Source organism: Urocampus carinirostris, chromosome 10 (genome assembly GCF_059441175.1).
Source record: "Urocampus carinirostris isolate Australia breed hairy pipefish chromosome 10, RoL_Ucar_1.0, whole genome shotgun sequence".
NCBI lineage: Eukaryota > Metazoa > Chordata > Actinopteri > Syngnathiformes > Syngnathidae > Urocampus > Urocampus carinirostris.
In genome coordinates this window covers 24,609,206-24,630,638 of record NC_142358.1, presented here as the reverse complement: position 1 = coordinate 24,630,638, position 21,433 = coordinate 24,609,206, and the positions used below count along the sequence as shown (strand labels likewise).

At 37.5% G+C, this 21,433-nt stretch overlaps 1 protein-coding gene across 3 annotated transcripts in view; it reads left to right on the top strand.

Annotated features, from left to right (window-relative positions):
* pik3cb (phosphatidylinositol-4,5-bisphosphate 3-kinase, catalytic subunit beta) overlaps positions 1-21,433 on the top strand; it is a 97,419-nt gene that overhangs the window by 37,701 nt on the left and 38,285 nt on the right. For 2 of the 3 annotated variants that reach the window (XM_088346446.1, XM_088346447.1), the window contains exon 2: positions 17,215-17,293. The gene's annotated coding sequence lies outside the window, so the exon portion shown is untranslated. Of the gene's footprint in view, positions 1-1,644; positions 1,928-17,214; positions 17,294-21,433 lie in introns of those variants that run through there. The other variant, XM_088346445.1, reaches the window with a different exon arrangement.

The window sequence follows — 21,433 nt, the reverse complement described above, 5'->3', positions numbered from 1 at the left end:
GTGAGGGCACGTCCCATGGGGCATGCGTTCATGCCAAAATTGTGCCCTTGATCTTGGCTGTATATCGAAAAATTTGTTGATGATTATGTCTGGGATTTTTTTCTGCTAAAAGCCATTGAACACGTTTTCATTGCATTATTGTTCTGATGCACTTACATTCCAGGCCTGTCTCCAAACACTACCGTGTAAAAGTATCTATTTTTCCATTATCTGCAACGCTTATCCTCACTAGGGTCGGGTGGGTGCTGGAGCCCATCCCAGCTATCTTCGGCAGGGGGCAGGAGACACCCTGAATTGGACAAATGCTCGCTCATTCAACACTACGGACAATTTGGACCGGCCAGTTAACCTGACATGCATTTTTTGGGAATGTGGGAGGAAAGCGGAGTGCCCGGACACGGGGAGAACATGCAAACTCCATACGGGAGGCTGCGGTAGCTGGACTGGGGCCCTGAACCTTTGCACCGTGGGGCTGCGCGCTAACCACCCATCCGTCGTGCCGCACCTTACAAATATGTTTATCCTATTTTTCCTGACCTTCTTATTCTCTTATTTTTCTCTCAAGTCCTTATCACGTGTATATACTGGAGAGCCATATTTAATGTCATACTAAAAAAAAAAATTCACCACATGTTGTCACTGACGATAAAGACAAGTGTAGTTGTAATTCAACTCAAACTATAAAGTTCATGCTGTAACAGTATTGGAAATGATGAAATGGGCATTTGGGATAATTTGGGGTTTTTACTTTCGGACAGTTAAGATACTTCTGATTCAAATCTCTAACTGCATTGTACTATTTGAGAAAAAACATGTACAGTGACAGTGGCACGGCAGCTGAGTGGCACAGTTCTGAGGTCACTGGATCAAATCCAGCTACCAGCCTGCCTAAAGTTTGTATGTTCTCCCAGTGCTTGCTTGGGTTTCTCCCACATTCCAAAAACATGCATGTCAGGTTAATTGGCCAGTCCAAATTGTCCCTAGGTGTGAATGAGCGAGTGAGTTGTGTGCTCTGCAACTGGCTGGCAAACAATTCAGGGTGTCTGTGCCCTGTACCCTGCCCCAAGATAGCTGGGATGGGCTCAAGCACCCCTGCGACCCTACTGAGGGGAAGCTGTGCAAATAATGGATGGATGTGTACTGTGACATGGAGCGGTGCATTGAAAACAAAACGTCGCCAGAGAGCAGCAAAATCAACTATTTTTAGAAAGGTCACATAATACCCAGATGATTACGATACTTGTTCAAAAAGTCTGCTGTATTATTGTACCTCCTTGTTTTGTTTATAAGAATTGCTGCATTGATGTGCACCGTGTACAGACTTTAGAGGGACATGGTAAATACTTCTGTTGCTTTATGACATTTGATCATCTAGTGTGCAAAGGAACAAAGATTAGTTTCTTTAGAGACACAGTCAGATAGCAGAATAAGGAACCGATATTTTGCGTCAACTCCTATGAAGTGAACACGCGCGACATAATAACGGCATATAAAGAAAAAAAGACCCTCGAAACAAAAATGTTTTAATTGTCTTCTCTTTTTTGTCATGATGATTAATTACCACTGACTCTCACCCTTTTATAAATACTCTTTTATAAATAAATTTCAACTTTTACTTGCTATTTAGAAACGTTTTAGACTTCTTTTTTTTCATCACGGTGACCGGAAGTGCGAGTGAATTCTCTGACTTGGACACAAGGAGGCGGTGGGCGAGCCGCCGAGGAAGAAATAGCGGCTGTAGCGGCGCTTCACCTCCGGCCACAAACAGGAAGCTTGCCCGCGTCGCGTTGCTCCCACCTGAGGCAGGAGCCACAAGGCTCAATGGTTACCTCGTCTCGGGCCTTTTTTTACGGCCGAGAAGGTGTCTTCGTGACCCGAGACGGAGTTTGTCGCGCCGTTAACGTCCTCTCAAGAAGGGTGAGCCAAGGTAAGAGTGAACACGCGAGACGGTCGTCGTTGGTTGCCGAATTCCGCTCTTTTCTTACTGACGAGCTCTCAATTCGCAACGTATGGAAACGGTCTTTCCTTAGAGAGCGTTTAGTTATGGTTCAAGTTTGAATTTGAGTGCCAAGAAGTTGGTGTACCGTGTGTGGAGTTATGAGAGGTCGTCCTAATCAATGACTCATTGACCACAAGTTTTAGAGTCCCTGGCAGCCATGTGGATATTTAAGATAAGCACTACTTTCCTGTCGTGTCCCTGTTAATACGCTAGGAAAGGTATGATTTTTTTTATATTACAGTAAACCCCGCCTTTAACACGGTTCACTATTCACGGTCTTGCTACTTTGCTGATTTGCATCGTGTATTGTGTTCTGCATTCTGGTTTGTTGAAGCAGTGGTTCTCAACTGGTCTGACTTGAGAACCCACCATTCTACCTTAATCACACAAAAAATTGACTTCTAAATTTAAGAAAAGTAGTTTGAACCCGAGTGTAACTGTTATGGTCAATGTCTGCATTTATGTAGCACTTCTCAAGTCAATGAAGACCTCCCAAAGGGCTTTACAATGTGCTTCACACTTACCCATTCACTCACACACCAGTAACGGTTGCAGGCATTTACATTGATGTTATGTGTCAAAGTGTTATTGGGGACCATTCATGTTGATTTATTTGGATATTTGGTATATGTATACAGGTGCCTAAATGATGGATGGATAGATAGATACTTTATTCATCCCCGCAGGGAAATGCGATATTAAAATACTTTGTATTATGTTAATGTTTTTAGTTTTCATGGCTTAAAGACTGTTTTGCCTAAGATTAAACCTGTTAAAGAAAGCCACTTACGTTTCCGTGCTCTGAAAGGGAGTTAAACAGAGATAATATATTTAAGGCATATGTTAACGTTTTTGTAAAACAAAATGACCTCAACTGGGTGAGCATTGAAAAGTTTTGAAAGGCATCAAATCCATTATTTTATAAATAAAGCCTCAATTGTCATTAAAATGTCTTCAATCCAATTTTTGAAAGTCTTAAAAATGTGAACACACGAATGATATTTATATTTGTTTGAAGTAAAAAGATTTAGTAACATTTATCAATTGTCCTTTTTAATAATTCGCAGAATTACTCTCATGGCAACATCGCGTGACCACAATAACTGAACTATCAAAACTTTCAGAGCAGACTTGGCAGTCTTAGGTCAACCCACAAAACCAAAGCAACTTTGAACAGAGACGTTTACATTTGACCATGTTAAAGTGTAAGATAGGAGAGAAGTGGCTGTCCGACAACTGTTTTCCGCCATGGCTCAAAGCTGTGCCAGGTAATGTGTGAGAGGCAAGATTGTGTGCAAGAATTTATTTTATTTTTTTATCGACTTCGTCTTAAGTACAATTTCAAAAGACATAAAAAAAAATGTTGAATTTAACTTGCCTTAAACTGTAGGAACCCTGGTTCAAGCAATAATATTCCCTTTAATAGACTGAATTTTCAATGAAATCTAAAATGCATCACTTCAGTAGCTTAAGGCAATTAAAAGACTCAACACGCACAAGCATAAAATGAAAAAGTTTGTTTTGTTGGCCCTGGTGGCTCTTCTGCTGTTCTGTCTACCAAAATGTGAACTACACTTGCGCGGCTGTGATCTATTATCCCAGATCGCATATTGCTGCGAGCAGAGACTTGCAGAGAACACTTTTTTTTGGGAGCCACACCATATATTTTAAGACAAAAGCTAATTTTCAACCTTTTTTTTTCACTGTGTGATGTTCGACTATTTGATAAAATCTATGAAGTAATAATAACGGCATTTGTCTCCCTTCCGCTGTTACCTTAGATGGTTGAGGATTATTTTGACTGTCTTTTTTTTTTTTTTTCAAAAATAATGGTTTTAAAACGAGGTGCGAGCATAGTTATTTCTTATTAATGTCACAAAATACTGCAAATAAGAAGGATGCAGATGTATTTAGGGGAGTGCAAAAAAAACTGCCCACCCTACTGCTTACCCAAATTGCTCTAGATGCTTGGCTGGTGTTTTTTGGGTGTAGTTTCGTCACTAAGAGAGTTTGTATTCTTCCTTGAGCTTTTTAGCACTCACCACTATATAAGAACATAAGAAAAGTGAACCCTACCCCACAATTTTTTTTTTTTTTAATTTAAAAGAAATAATTAATGACATTTCAGATGTGCAATTATTGAGCAAGTGACTCTTATGACATGTAATACCCAAAGAAACTTTTGATATTAATCCTCCTTAGTGTATGTATCACAAATATACTTAATATATGATTTTTAAAATGGTGACATTGTACGGACACGTATTTGTTTAACAAAAGTCCAGCGGCCAGCAGTCGGAATGTTAGGGGTTTAGGTACCATATTATTGATACTCTTTTTTATCAACGTGGGCACATGCGGCTTGTGGTCCAGTGCGGTTTATGTGTGATCGAAATATTTTTTCTTTTAAAAATGTAATGAGTGTGTGCAGCTTATAAAAGGTGCACTCATGTTAGTCCTAATCTATACATTGTGATTTATAAATTTGTTAAATCTGACGTATATCAAGGAATAGAAAGACTAATCCTTCAACCAAACTAATTAACCCCTTAATGACATCCAGTCATGTTTATAGTGGATATTATGAATTTCTAGTTGGTTAGCTGGTTAGCATCGGTTTAGAAAGGTTTACCAAGCATCTTGAAAAATCGACTGTTGGCTTTAGGCCCAGTGTTAACTTCTGTCAGTTGGATTGAAAACAAAAGGGGATGTGAAACTGGTATTGCTGTTGTCAGCCTATCTGCCATAACGTTGCAGCATTTTTAAGAAGTTTGGTTTTAATTCAAATCTGAGACAATGGATTATCTACCATAAATACAAAAAGAAAATCCAGAGTATTTATTTTGAGAAGCTGAAATGGTAAATGTTAAATGGTCTACATTTATGTAGTGATTTCAAGTCAATGAAGACCTCCCAAAGCGCTTCACAATGTTCACCACACTTCCCATTGACACACACACTCACACACCAATAGGGAGTCAGCCATGCAAGGCGCCTACCTGCTTATTGGGGGCATTAGGGATTCACTGTCTTGCCCAAGGACACTTCGACATATAACATGGGGGAGCTGGGAATCAAACCTGCGACTCCTTGATCCCAAGACGAGTACTCTACCTCCTGAGCTAATTAGTATTTGGAGACTTTCTAATTCAAACGTTATGGATTAATCCATACGTCTAAAACCATAAGATTTTGTCGTATTTTTTTATTTTGCTAACTTATTTCAAAACAATATTATTAAGAAATTCTTACAATTTTCATTTATGATGCAATTTATTGCCTACTGTGCAGATGTCACTGCTCTCAAACATGCTGTGCCTTTTGGAGGCAACTTGATGGTGTATCTGCTGTTCCTTTAGACATGCAGTTTCTTGACATAGTTATGCGGAAATCATGATAAAAGTGTCAAGTCAGGTCGTGTATATTTGGATAACCTTTAATCCCAAGGACTCTTAAGGGGCTGCACAGACCACCGACTATTACAGACTTTTAACACAACGCCTGATATAAAACCTACATGAGGGAAAGGAAAGACTCAAAACCTGTCCATGTCTCATAATCTCTCTTTTACTCTGTTGATTTTTTGTAAAAGGTATTCACAGATTATTAGGCCTAGTTGATTATAAAAAAAAATCCACCCTGAAGTAATTAAAGCGGGGAGGGGGGACTTTGCAAATAATAATGTTTGATTTTTGCACATTTTAGTCATTCAGTGTTGACAAGTATGTTAAGCAATTATACAACTAGTTGTCACATAAAATTATTTCATGAACCTGTTAGTTGTCATTTAAATACATTCTTGCACGTCAAGTAGTGAGTGTTTTGTAATGTCTGTCATGTTTGTTTGCGGATCTGATGTCTTCAAAGAATCCAAATGCAAAGTCAGTGTGTCATGACCACTGTGGTTATCACTGCATTGTTCTAACAACACATTCAAAGTACTATACTGCCTCTGAATAAAGTCATTGTATTGCAGTTATAGGAACATGAAAAAATGTCCTAGAAATATGATTGCTTTTAATAAGACTGACTTTGAGTTCAGAAATGTCTACTATTGCATAGAAACAATCAAAACAAGTTTCTTCCAGGTACAGCCAACACACAATCGGGCATTACCCTCGGTCTTGTACAGTGGAACCTCTGTTTTCGACCATAATCCGTTCCAGAACCCTGTTCGAAAACCGATTTGTTCGATCACCAAAAATCGTTTTTCCCATTAAAAGTAATGTAAAATCGTTTTAATCCGTTCCAACACCCTGAAGTTTACCATGAACGTAAACATGAAGCTAACCCGGGCTGATCGTACATTCGCGTAATCTTCCGTACGAAAGATTACGCTAACATGAACGTGTACAACTAAAAAAATCAGGTCGTTGACACGTCATTAAGCACCCGGGTCTCCACAAAAAGTGGTGAGCGGTTAAAGGATAAAGAAAAGAATTATGAATAGGATTTCTTACCTTTGTGGTGCTCAGCAGAAGCCATGCTGTATGTATAACAAGATCGGAAACTCGCACACCTTCATATTTTGCTATTATTTCTTTCTTAAATGCAATAGTTGTACGCACTACCCTTCTTTTTTCACCTGTAGCAACTTTGCTGCTTCCACTGACCTTCTTCGGAGGTGTAATTAGGGGCTAAAACACTCCGTTCACCGATATCTAAAGCGAAAGCAAAAAGAAGTGCGCGCGCACGTCATAACAGTTCTTCACGAGGGGTGGGGGCAATCTACACCCGTACGCCGCTCAGCATCGCACCCTAGCGTACCGGCGTTCGAACTCCGATTTTTTTGAACGAAAAGCGAAGCAAGAATTTCTCAATTTTTGGTCGAGAACTATGTTGAATTCGAACGCTGATTATCTGCCCGAGATGATCATTGGTGGATGTCAATACAGACTCTTAATAAACGCTTAATGCATGTCCTTTTATTGATGTTGACATTCTCCTGAATAAAATTCATCCAGCCAGATATATTTTCTATAACCAGAATTAGACTGTCTTACATTTGACTTCAACGTAACAGTGCAACGTATTTGTATTTTAAGTCGCATGTTGGTGGGATATAAAGGTGTGTGGCATTCTTGCTAGAATGCTAAATATTTCGGAATTTGTGTTCATTTATTCTTGTTAATATTTTAACCGTCTGTGAGCAGAGCACACACATGCATGTTGACTTGTTGACTTTCTCCTGCAGAAAATTCATTTAGTCAAATACACTTTCTATAACCAGAATTTAACTGTCTTACATTTGCCTTCGATGTAATTAGTTCAACATATTTGTATTTAAAGTTGCATGTTATTTGTATATAATGGTGTGTCGTCACGCTTGCTGGAACGCAAACAATTTCAGAAGTTTTATTTATTCATTCATTTTGTTAATATGTCTGTTAACAGTCTGTGAGTACAGCACACACGTGTACAAGCAAAATAACAATTCAATAGCCCGTGCCTTTTATCGAACATTTCTCAGTCTTTACCGTAAGACACTTGTGTAATACCCTGCGAAACTGTCAGTGAAAGGGAGTTGGAACATTCCACTTGTCTGAGCATTTCATGATCTCTCAAAGTACTCCAGTTAGATGTGTTAGTAAACTAAACCTTTAAATCATTTGTTGATTTTAAATGTCACCAAAAGTAGCTGTATTCAGGACAAAATTATGCTCAGTTGTGCACATAAAATCCTACAGGATATATGGTTGTGATAAAACCAGCCTGTTGGTATTCTCCCCTGTGGTGAAAAACATACAGCAGGCCAAAACCTGCCAAGGAATGCAAGATAGACAGCAGCAGAAGCTAAAAGAGACTGACAGAGACTGAGAGGGAAAGTGAAGCCATGCTGAAATCAAACTCATGATGAAAAAGCTGACGTCGTGAGAAAACGTTAATTGATAAATTCAGGTGGTGTTGTTTGATTCTTTTCAATTGGGTACAACTGAGGGGCTATACATTCACACTTGTGCTCAATTCTAGAAATAACTACCCTCTTGTCGACATGGCAATTTTAAGCTTGAGAAAAAAATCCATGAATTAGCCATATTATTGATGTTATGATTACAGAAGCAGCTCTCAAAGTGTGTTCATAATGTAGCAGGTTGTAGTCTGGTAATTTTGACAGTGATGTGCTAAAAAGACTCAGTGGTAGGAGAATTTTCACTTACACACTAATAACAATAATATTGGTCATGATTAGCGCTATATTGCTAAAACATTCTACTTTGTCAACTCTAAGCTAGTCTTGATGAATTGATGTTACATGGTCACATGGGTGGTGATATGCTCCAAGAAGAATTTATTTGCTTTACTTCAACATTTCCGGCTAACCGCTGTACACTAGGACCCACAGTTGATGAATCTCAAACTGCTTTTTTTGCCTCCATGTTACACACATGAACTTTGATACTTTGCTCTTGTTTCAGGTAGTTTTAGACATCCACATTCTATAAACTTTAATAAAATTATATTTTATTATTAGAGGTAATTCAATACGCCAGTTAATAACTTGAGAGTGTTTTACTCATTTATACACTATGCACTGTTTGGAAAATCCAGAAAATTGTTTACTTTGCTGGTTGCCTAGCCTATATATACCAGTAATAAAGCAGTCATTAAAAAGGTTCTCGACTATCAGTTGAGGTGAATACATTTGTGTGTTCTTGAACACCCTTATACAGTGTTCATATTAGCATAATGTGTCAACATTACATCAGTTTTTAGTGTAGAGTTAGTTAAACAATGCTTTCTTTTGACTTCTAAAATGGACATAACTCTTAAACAATTCATATTTTTTGCATATGCCCTATGTATCCATTTGGATGCAAATTTAATGATGCTTTTATAAGCAACACTCATCAGGACAAAACAAAAAAGGGTTGAGGCTGCTCCTTGATAAGTCAAATGTATTGATTATGTTCATCCAAATACAAGGTTTACTTAAAAATCAACAACTTTTAACACAATTAAGAAAACTGAATAAAAAAAGGGCTGAATGGAGGAAGCCAGGAGCTTATATTGGTCTTGTCAGCTTGACTATATAAACCAGGGCTCAACAACCTTTTTGAAGCTGGGAGATATTTTTGTTACTGATTGGCTCGAATGGTTACCGGTTTTATATGCATTTTAGAATTGACAATCTATCATGTTATTACTATGCTGTCATTAATTATTACCATGATGTTATTACGACAGGTTGAGTTAAAATAGTCTCAGCCAATCACTAAAGCATCATGCCACTTAAAAATAAATAGATAAATACATAAATTCATCGAAAATCACAATGATTCATCACGGTTCAGCTTTTTTTTTAGAACTTGTTCGCTGGGCTACTCAAGTGTTCTTAGAGGGCTATCTGGTGCTCATGGACACCACTTTGGAGACCCCTGATTTGAACACTTGTCACAGTAATACAGTTAGAAAAATTCTGTCCACACCATTACTACCCTTTGTATTCCTCAAGATGGAAACCCCAGTCTTTTTTGCACCTTCATCCATGTTTCTGAAATTTCAAAAAATGTTAAATTTAATGTTCAAAAAGTTCCAAGTACAGTAAATTATCCTACACTCTTAACACTCAACTGTGCCCTCTTGTTGCTTCAATGTTTCGTATGTTCAACCTGGAGATACGTGTGTGTTGCTGTCACAGCAATAGAAGCCACAACAGCCTCTTCAGTGATTGTGTCTGCAATTTAAAAACAACTGTGGTGGGCACATTGTGCATTCCAAAAAGATTTTCCTCAACACTTATTTGTGATTCTCACGTTGAAACACGTTTGTAATGAACCTGTCACTCTTGCACTCAACGGTCTCTGGCCCCACATTGTTTAATGAGGACTACATCACCATGAGATTTGACAAACTGCCAGGATTGTGTCACAATATACACCATTTTATTTAATCTGCTGTTAACCAAATTATTTTTGTCCAGTTCGATGCATAAGTAAATATTTTCTAAATGGGTTTTTTTCAGATGCTAAGATAGAGCTCTCACTTAAACAAAATGTGCACCAAACAGGTTTTTTCTATACCTAGTTATTTTCAAGCCATCCCACTAAATGTGTTGTACCCTACAAACATCATGTACAAGAACTGCCTGTCGACTATTTTTATTTAATTTTTAAGTCAAATACAATTATTTATTGTTAATTAAATGATCCATCCATTATCCCGAGCCAGCATTTCAGAAACTATCCAAGCGTTCTTTGGACAGTTTGCATTCTATGCTCTAACAAGAAGAGATCCGCAGGTTCGAGAGCGTTCTCCATCCAGGCCCTGGTGCTGTGGAATGCTCTTCCCTCTGAGATTCGATCTGCAACTTCAGTGGGAATGTTTAAATCTAAGCTTAAAACACACTTCTACTCTATAGCATATGAATAACCTATATATTATGTTGATAATGTGTATTATTTGCCCTCATGTAGGTTTCATATGAGGGGATGGTGTCATAATAGTCTGTAGTAATAGTTTGCAATAGTCTTTGATCTTTGCAACCCTTTGATACTCTTTGTGATAAAGGGCTATACAAATAAACATGACTTGACTTAAAATAGTCACCAGACAAATACACTGATCTCTAGTCTGTTACGCAATATTATTTTTCTTCACTGTATATGAAGATATTTTTGCAGTTATGGTCTTGATTTTTAATCAAAGGAATCTTAAAAAATAAGGGGGTGGTTTACAGTATTTTCATGACTATAAGGTGGAATGTACTGAAAGGTTCATTTTCAGTTACGTCTAACATTGCTGTATTTAACACACTTAAGGCGCATCCGATATGGTGAGCGGGCTTTATATACATTCCTCGCGTCCACACTTATGTTGTCCGTCCACTGCTTCTTCCACATTACAACAACACAAACGCATTTTGGTGTGCATATTCAAAAATGTGCTTTATTGAGCATCAACAAAAAACTGCTAATATATATTTTAATTGTCAATAATCAATGAGCATAGGCATGGTTAAACACACGTGTAAAACCAAAATAAAAACAGAATGGAAAAAATATTTGTTTTCTCGGCGTGCTGAATTTAACTTTTGTAATCTACTTTTCTGTTCATTTTTAACATCCTGTAGAGCGTGTTTTCCAACATTTACATTACTCTGTAGAGCACAGGCAACAATGCTGGGCAATGAGGGCTTTTCCCTTTATTACAACCGCCGGTATGTTGTAAATGTAGACTTGAGTACACGTTCAAGCACAGTCATGTTTCAAATTGGTGTATGAAAAGTAACCCCGCTCACCACATTATTTTCTAGCACGTAGCTAAAACAGCAAAAAGTTTGCGAATCAAACAGGCTCCAAGAAAACTTTGCAGATGTTTCCCTGGATATGTGCCAGTCTCTTTGCTGTGGTGGAAAAATGATTCAAGCAAATATTAAGTCTTACAGGCGAGCATGAGTAATCAACAAGTAGAAAGTGAGACCTTTGCTCAACAGGGCAGTTGAAAAGGTCGCTAATCTACAATATCTGAAGTGCACATGCCATATTACACCGTGTCCCATGCATGTGACCCACTTTGGGTTTGTCAATAATACTTGTACAGGGTAAAGAAAGTAATCACACCCTTTCAATTTTTTTAATCTGTGTTGTAGCGATTTTCCAAAATAAGTTTTTTTCCTCGTCAATGTACACATTTTGCCTGAAAAATAACATTTTCTTAATTGTATTTAATAAAAGAAAAATTAACTAATTCTCGGTCAGACATATTAAAGCTCTCTGCAATGAGTTTCTCAATGTTCATAAGAGTAGAGATGCCTCCATATTCCACAAAATCAAGAAGTTTGGGACAGCCAAACCTCTGCCTGGACGTCCAGCCGAATTTAGCGATTGTAGGAGAAGAACCTTGGTGAGAGGTAAAGAGGAACCCAAAGATTACATCCTCTTCCTTCTCGTGTGCAAACTAAAAATTAAGAAACATCATTCTGCCAAGCCCACTTCACCATGGCTCAATCTCACCCTAGCCTTGACATTATCTAACATTTTCTTTTCGGAAGCCTTTTTTAGTTTTATTTGTTCTTTTAGCCCAAAAATGAAAATGCCCTTTTTGCTGTTTTCAGTAAAACGTTTCGGTGCAGAACATTCACTGCATCCACTATATACCGTAAATTCCGGACTATAGAGCGCACCTGATTATAAGCCGCACCCACCACATTTTAAGAGGAAAACCGATTTCGTACTTACACAAGCCGCACCTGTATATGAGCCGCATGCACCCACATAAAAAAAAAAAAAACACAAAATTAACCCAGACCCGACTTTAAGTACCACAATTGTAACTGAATATCCTTTATTTTAAGTACACAGTCCAAAAATCACAGCCGGCAAAATAAACCAAAACTGATACCGGTACTTAAGGTTTGATGCAGACTGGCAGAGTCCGGGTCCCGTTGAAAGGTATTCAAAGAAAAAAGTGTATATTTCCAAAGGTAAGGGTGGTAAAAATATATATCCACTGTTGTCCGCCGTGTCCACAAACACTCACCTTTACCGGTCCCCACTTCCCGTCAGCCCGCGTTTGTTACGCCCCTTCTTTTTAATTTGTATTATGGTTGTGTTTGTGTTTCTGGCTGTGATAAGTTTATTTTGCTTCCTCAACTTTTTGCTAATTTTATTTGCCACATAATTTGCTTGCGTACTTTCTAGTTTTTATTCTAAACTTTGCCTGAATTTTAAGATTATGAACACACACAATATAAAGTCAGCTCAGTTCTCTTGGCTTGTTTTCGGACACATCAAAATCATCAAACAACATGGTTTCAACATGTGCTTAGAAATGTGTTTTTGGAATGTGGATTAACACAGAAATAATGCGCATAATCATAGGAGAGCATGCGCATTCCACACAGAAAGCGAAGGCCAACTTCAAACCTGAAAACTAGTGCGGCAAAGGAAAAACATCATTTTATTTTAATGATTGTATGTAAAAAAAAAAAGTTCACATTTCTATTTTCTGTTAAAGCATGTTGAACCAAATATAACATCACCAAAAATAAAATCACCTGAAAAGAAAAAAAGGAATGACTTAGACTTACAGTATAAGACATTGGTACCCCAGATAACTTGGGACACTTCTTTCAATCATTTCAACACATTTTTATGTATTACACTATGGATTTTTACAAAATGTGCAGCGCGCCCTATGATGTAGTAGGCTCTGTGTGTGTCTGTTGCTGTTGTAGAGGACGCCATAAGTTTGGCGATTTATAGAAAGAGAAGTCAAACATTTACAACTCGTTCACACTGTCTATGAATTGGCCAAAATAATCTGCACGAATGCAAAGGGCTGGGAACAGATGGTCTCCAAAAGGTCACTTTGGAAACACCAAGTGTAAAATATATAAAAGAAAATGTTTAGTTTTTTTAGATTGTGATCACATTTGACAAGGTACTACTAGGTAAGGCTTCAAGTTTTTGTCTCACAGCATGAGATGCCCTTGCTACACACTTTGCAGGCATTTGATTAAAAAAATTATGTCATTATCATCATGAAGGTTGTCATTGTGTTCTGTTTTCTAATGAGTTGGGAAAGTATAGTATAAGTACTGTATGTATTATGGCACAATTTACTATGACAAGAATCATTCAGACTTTCCCAGAAAATTAAAACTTGCTGCTTTATTTCATAATCTAATTTGGTGGTTACTGATTCGGCCAGCAGGGAGGCCTCAATGTTTACCACCCGAATTAATTTGAAATGGCCTCTTATTGTGTCTAGCATTAATCATGAAAGAAGCAATGTTCTAAAAGAATGTATTTTTATCTTTAAATTATCGATTTTCAGTTCATAAAAATGGATAATGATTGATCAGTCCAGAAAGAAAATAATGTAGACACACACCTAAAAAGGCAAGTGGTTGGATTCTAACAAACTACATTTATTTATATGACAAGAAAAATTGTATCAAACGGAAGAACAAACAACATTGTTGACAAGAGAAACTCTCATTTCTAATTAACAAAGGAAAAAAACGTTTCAGGAGAAAAGGTAGTTAGTTGATTAGAAATGGCAGTGTTGTAGTTTCTAAGAGAAACACAAGATTCTGTATTGTGCGTCATTTGAGAAATTCACCAGACCTAAATCTACCAAGTTTCACAGTTACCCAAAAACCAGACAGCATGTTGTCCATTTTTGTGCCCAATTAACCTAGATGAACGACGCCGGGATTTTAGGTCACGTTTTGGCCAGCGGCAAGAAGCATTTGGAGGCCCACGAGTGATCGGAAAGCTGATGCTTGTCCGGCACAAAAAAGAGACTGAGGGGTGGGTGCCTCCGCCTTTTATAGCTGACTTGACTTAAGTCCACCCAAGCGGCTGGAGGGGGGAGGGAAGGCGGACAAGGGCAGCACGGCATAGCAGTGGTTAGTGCGTCTGCGGCACAGTTCTGATGTCATGGGTCCAAATCCAGCTACCAGCCTTTCTGTGCAGAGTTTGCATGTTCTCTTTGTGCTTGTGTTGGTTTCTCTCGGGCACTCCGGTTTCCTCCCACATTCAAAAACATGCAAGCCATGTTAATTGGCTGCTCCCGTAATGTAATCAGAGAGACTAACGTTACGTTTCCTCGCTTAATTCTTTACTCAATACCCAATCTTGCCACCGCTGCGTAAAGGTTGAGTTTTTTTGTGATAAAGCACAATTAACAACACTTAAGATGATGTAACTGAATAAAAACAAATAATGTAGTGGCTTACCCTGCTACGGAACTCCCTTAATCCTCGTTGGTGAATCCAATATGTTTTTGTTAGATGCTGTCTCATTATGGTGGTTCTCCTGTGCCATGCCATGTCAATCCTGCAAAGTTTGCCTAGTGACAAACTTTTTTTGTTTTGTAAAGTGTGGAGTGCTTTTACACCTTTGTGGACTTCGGTTAAATGGTATTCTTCGTTTCCGTCATGTTTCATCAGTTGAATTTACTGTACTCTTTAAAAATACCGCCTCTGTTTGCACTCCACCTCGCTCTGTCATGCTCGCCAACTCGCGCTGCTTGTGACGTCACTGGCTCTACGATGTGCTGAGCGACTCATAAATCGCGCTACACAACCCATCAATGAACATATTAGTCGCCAACGCTTTATATCTTTGATTTTTTTGATTTGTTGTTGCAGCCCTAAACCCAACAAGGAGGGCGCGGGGCATTTGTATGTTATTGTATGGTAAACACTAGAATCTGTTAAGGCCCTCACTTATGATGTTGTGGTTTTGTTGACCGAACTGCTATATATTAGCTAAAATAATTTGGTACTAGGATGCATTGAACCCAACATTAAAATAGAAACTAAAGGGGCACATACGCATGCTTTTAATTACTGCATTTGATGCACGCATCCTTTTATCTAAAGAGTAAATTTTTTCCATTTTTGGCCTGAGATTTTATCACTGTCTGAAACAACACACCTTTTGGTCACTCCAAATGTAATTTTACCGTACAGTTGTGTGAAATTAGCGTAAATTCACATTCTAACTCGATTAACATTTTACTTTTTACCAACCGCAGTTTGTTACCAACATTTCACAATCTGCGTATCAAGATCTTAACCACTGAACAAAAACAGGAAGTTGGCTGCCTTTAGCTGGAATAGCCTCGTTTCATCTACTTGATGTGCTGGCTTGTTTTATGTTTATGTACACTGTCCTTTAACACGTTACTCAACATCTTGGTTTTGTTGTTTTCTTTTGCTAAAATAAAGGCAGAGGGTATAGTGTTTGAGGCCATGGAGACTTTGGCTAATATCTGCATGTTGAAAAATGAATGCAACAACGAGCCACACAAACCAGCCAACCTGTCATGTCACTAAAAATGTGAAATATATTTGAAAAAAAAATCACAGAATTTAAATTAAATGCTGTTAGTTATGATGAATTTCATTAATCATCAATATTTAAAATCATGTTTATCAGAATGTCTCGAAAGATGGCTACTGTGTGAATATATTGTTTCTTCAAACTTTGAGAGGAACAGTAAAAGAAGCTCAAAGATCACTATAACAGTTTTTACAGGCATAGATGGAATAGTCTGTGAAAATGCAGTTATAAACCATAAAGAAAGTAAAACTCACCTCTTCGGTTGATAAATATTTTTTGAAAGTATATTATGCAAAACATAGAACAAAAATGAGTTTTTTTGGAGTGGCGGTTAAGCTCTCCTCGCTGAGTTATTCGGAAACTGTTCTAAACCACCCATCTGCTGAAATTTTACGATACCAACGTTATCACGACAACCCTGTATGTAACATCCCACATGCCGACATTTCTTGTGTAAATACCATGTAAATTATAACTATGGCCTTATCCCCCTTGTCTTATAACATTATCTTCTCTGTTCCTTTATCTTCTTGCTCATACCTCACTATGAATGTGTAAAACTGGAGTGTCATGCCCAATTTCGTTGTCACAATATGTTAGCCCATTTGTAACAATGACAATAAAGGTATATTCTATTCTATTCTATTCCCTTTGTTGGAATAAATTGACTATCAGGCCAGAATCCTCTTCTCCACCTGGCCCTCCAGAAATAGCACTTGTATCAGTCATGCTGCTCACTGTTCAGATGTCATTGTTGATTCTTCAAACCCCCACAACAGAGATGTGACAGTGGCACTCTCTCTTACATAGAAACTGAAAAGAAAATGTGAGGTTAAATATAAATTTTCCTAATGTTAATGCCGGAAAGTAGCGTGTTTTAATCAATTACCACTGAATCAATTAAAAACTGTTAAAATAAATTTTAAAAAGCTACACAGGTGAATTTTGAGAATTGAAATTCCTAGAAATAACACAATTATATAAATTAACTGGTATGGCAGATAATTTTGCTCATTTTATGTAATACATGTATATATTTGACTAAAATGATCATGAATCTCAAATTTAATACAGTGTAGCATGCTTACAAATGATACATCCAATCCCTACATGTACTTTCTGTACTCATAAGATGACAAACTTGCGTAGAACCCAAGTCAATGCCTCATTTAATTTAGATACCTCGAATTTATTTATTTATTTTCGATTTTAAAATGGGCTGAACGTAATGATCTTGGTTTTTAGCTACTAATGTACAGGCATTGTAGGCCAGTTAAGAGACTATACGGACAAATACCATTTGCAATATTGTTTATTCATGTGACGTTGCTGCCATGTTGTCATTTACAGTACATGCATAGTTGACGTTCATGCAGGTTTTTTCTTCTGTCATAACTACTTTTTGTCTTTGGCCAACAGATGCAGCTTCTCAGCCACCTAGCAGTGACATCAACAACCCACAGAGGCATAGAAAATGAGGAACTTTAGATAATAGCAGGTAAGGTATCCTACTTATATACACGTTCAGTCCTAGAGAGTCATAGTCCTGCTTGTTTTGTATTCATACCACCCCAACAGATCTGATTCATATCATCAGCTAAATATTATTTATTTTGGAAAAAGCTGGTATTGATAGTGAATTGATATTGAATTTTTTAGAGGCAAGTGACATCAAAAACATGCTGGCCTGCTGTTTTCTGCCTCATGTTGCCTATCCATGTACTATACCATCCTTTGACATTGCCTGTGCTTTATGTGAAATTGGTAAGAGGGTGTCTACATGTCTTAATTATGGCGTGAAAGCTTTATTATGTTACAAAATGGGAAAATTCAGATAAATTGTTTTGCCTATCTAGCCATTTTGTCCTATTAGTCATGCTACCAGAATATGACAGGGATTGTCCATAATGACGAGTGATCTGTGAAGGTATACTTTACAACAAGCATTTTTTTTTTTTTTTTTTTTTTTTTTTTTTTTTTTTTGAGGTCTGGAGGCATTATGATATGTTTTTTTTCTGTATGTTTCTGTATACCTGGAGCTGTCCAGTAACCTCTTTCTGATCTTTTGTGCATGTCTGTTATTGATTGGCCGGAAGAATTGCTGGTTAGCAAGAGTCTGAGAGACCTAAATAAAATACCTCATCACCAGGGTTTGTCTTATGACAGCCTCCCGAACAGTTGATACAGAAATTCAAGTCAAGTCATGTTTATTTGTATAGCCCTTAATCACAAGGAGTCTCAAATTCAGTTTTATTTTCGCCTATCTCGTCCCGTCCCTTTAAATGGGATGACCTAACCAATGCTTGGTTAAGTCCGACAGAAAGTCTGGAATTTACCTTATTGTATGTGCTGACTTCCTACTTTCTGTCTGAGTTTTTCTTTAGTTGTGGGTATTTCCAATTACTCTTTTCAGACCCTGTGGTTGTGCTGGAAAATACATATTTTGGTAATGTACCGTAAATAGAATTATAGAAATATTTCCAATCCCGCCTCCGAAGTCCACCTCTTACGTCAAACGTCATTTTTGCTTCTCGCCAATAGTCCATAAGCTTTACAATATTTATTTTTAGCTGCCCTTTTCACTATTTGCATCTTGTAATCTACAGAAAATGAATATCTTTTCGGGACCTTTTTGTTCATTTTCATTTTGCTGCACTTTGGCGCCGAGGTGTGCATTTCAAGTGCACACTTGATTTGAGGTACTCAAAGTGCGCACTTCGGCGCCGAAGGAAAGTTTCGAATTTATTTTGGGTCGAGTCCTTCAATTCAAATTAATTAGTTGGGTTTCAGGTTGGGTTGCATTTCAATACAGATGCTGCCCTACTTACGAACGAGGTTCCGGACGATAGTTCATTAGTTAAATTTGTTCAAAGGTTGCTTCAGTGATATATTTTGTATGTTTAAGGTTGAGTTTAACTTACTTTTGGAAGATGAGTTACAAGGGGTCCTCATCCATGTTAGAGAGTGGCTGGAATAAAAGCGATCCAAGCATTTTCTCGACCGCATCAAGCTTTCTTATTCCACTTTTGTTTCAAAAGAAACTGCTCGCCTCTTCTTTACACTTCACACCAACCATATTGAATGGATGGACGAGATATTATACAATAAAAACGTCAAAGATCTAAGTGTGCTAGAGATACAGTGCAGTGTGTATACACACAAGCCAGATTTCTTCTTTGGGTTGGATGCTGGGTGACCTCTCACAGCGCCACGCGGCGGAAAGAAGCAACACAGCACTGTCCTTTACTCGAATGAAGGTGCACACAATACAAAATCTAACTCACAGCAATTTCCTGGCTATTTTTTGACATTCCGAAAAAATGTTGGTGTGTATCGTTGTTTGTAACTCGAATCTTCGTAAGTAGGGGAGCGTCTGTATATCAAAATGGTAGCTCTTCACACGAAACAGCAGTGTTGGGAATAATGCATTATAAAAAACGCCGTTACTTAACAGGGTAATCTAACTGAATACTTTCCCCCCCATTACAACGGCGCTATCGTTACTGACTGTCAAAAGCAGTGCGGTACTTGGGCTGCGAAACGCCAACGGCAAAACTGAACGCTCAGCGGCGCGGTTGTCTTCGCTCCCCGTCACGTCTTTTCGTATCATGTCACCATTCAAAATAGCTGTTACCATATAGTTAGATAGTGATTAAAAATATATTATTTACTAATGTCCCTAAAGAAACTACGTATGAGGGCTGATCCGCGAAAAATTTTAGCACCTGATACATCTCTTTGGCTTTTGGAAGTAAACGAAGGGAGCCAGCTCCCCACCAATTAACAGCCGGTTCCCTCTGAGATGCCTTTTTTCTCTTTTGACTGGTCATGATGCATTTTGGGGGGGGTTCCGCGTTGTTGAATTTGAATTTGTTGAGCATAAAAAATGTTTTACATTTGATCTTTTTTGTATATTTTATAAATATTTTAATTATTTTTCCTATGTTTTTGGTGTTAATTTGTTTATATAGAAATGTAAAGTTGATCCTTTTGTCTTTTATCTCCTTTTGTCATTGTATATTTTCATTTACCTTTTTTCCCATTTCTGCCTTATTTTATTTTCCCACTATTTTAAGTCAATCTATGAATAATGTTGCATAAAAATATTTGTTGTAGGGATTAAAAGAACAAAAACAACCTAAAGAGACGGCTCTTTTTAGTGAGCCAAGCAGGGAAAACATGGTTCTTTAAATAGGATCTGAATTCTCATCTCTGTTAGTAAATTCTGGTCAAAGAAATCACCAATGCATCGTATTTGCTCAGAAAATTTCAAAATCTTTAAAATGCAACTTCATTTTAATATAACGTTCACTTGTAACTAATTCCTCTTTTAAGGTATCATGTCCAACAGTGCCAATCAGTAACAAAAAAAGTAGCTCTCAGCTTCAAGAAGGTTGGTGACCCTTGCTATATGTTATGTTAATTTAAAAAATCGCTAACTATTAATTCATAGTGCTACTTCTAAAACATTTTATGCTAACATTCGTCTTTCACTCTTGTTGGTTGTGGTGCAAGGTACTGGATGGGCAAGCTACAGAGGGCATGTGAATCCAAAATGCAGATTACAGGAGGTCACATGAGTGCAAAGAATTTGGTTAGGTCTATGTGTCTACCAAGTGACTGACTTTGCACTCTCGACCCAGCTTTGTGAGTTGAGTGTATGTATGTGCAAGTGTAAGCCCACGTGTGGAGGATCTTTGAGGCCAAGCTGGTTTGATTTTGTTTGTATTTGTGTCTGAAATAAAATTCTGTAAAGATTGGTGGACTAAGGGCAACACAAGGGCAGTGTTTGTACATGGCACGGGACTGTCCTCGCTGGCACGCACGTTCACATACACACACTTTCCCAAAACAGAGCCTTATTGTGGACACTCTTCTCAGTTCAGTCCACCCTATTACAGTTACTACATTGTGTCACATATTCAAACTGTGGCTTTTCTCTTCTCTTTTGCCTATCTGTCACACATCAATATCTGCTAAATTTAAACAAAATCTCTCTCCTTGATGTATTAAATTTTGCATTAAGAGTCTCTCTCTCGCAACCTCAGTCAAGTCATGTTTATTTTTATAGCCCTTAATCACAAAGAGTCTCAAAGGGCTGCACGGATCAAAGACTATTGCAAACTATTATTACAGACTATTATGACACCATCCCCTCATCTAAAACCTACATGAGGCCAAATAATACACATACTATAAACATAAAATAAAGATTATTCATATGCTATAGAGAAGTGTGTCTTTTCAGTCTTTTGTTACCATCCAATCCATAAATTAATTTTTTTATCTCAGGGTATCAAATTAGCAATGTGTCGATGTGTGAAGTTTGGCATTGTGAATGAATGAATTGAACTTTTCATTTCGAACATGACAAAACAAATCCGGGGAAAAACACACACAATAAACAAAAACAATCTTATCGTACATTGTTAAAAGAAACTTAAGAAAATATATAACTTTCAACTTTTTAAAGAAACCTCAAACGATATACCTCTTTAAGTATTTGTGATACTGTCCCTAGCCGATAAATGGGCAGTCCGGGAGAATAAATTATTAATAATAATGCATTGATTATTAACATTCTTACTTTCTTTTTTCTATTCCTATTTTTTTTTTTTTTATGAAATCACTTTTTTAT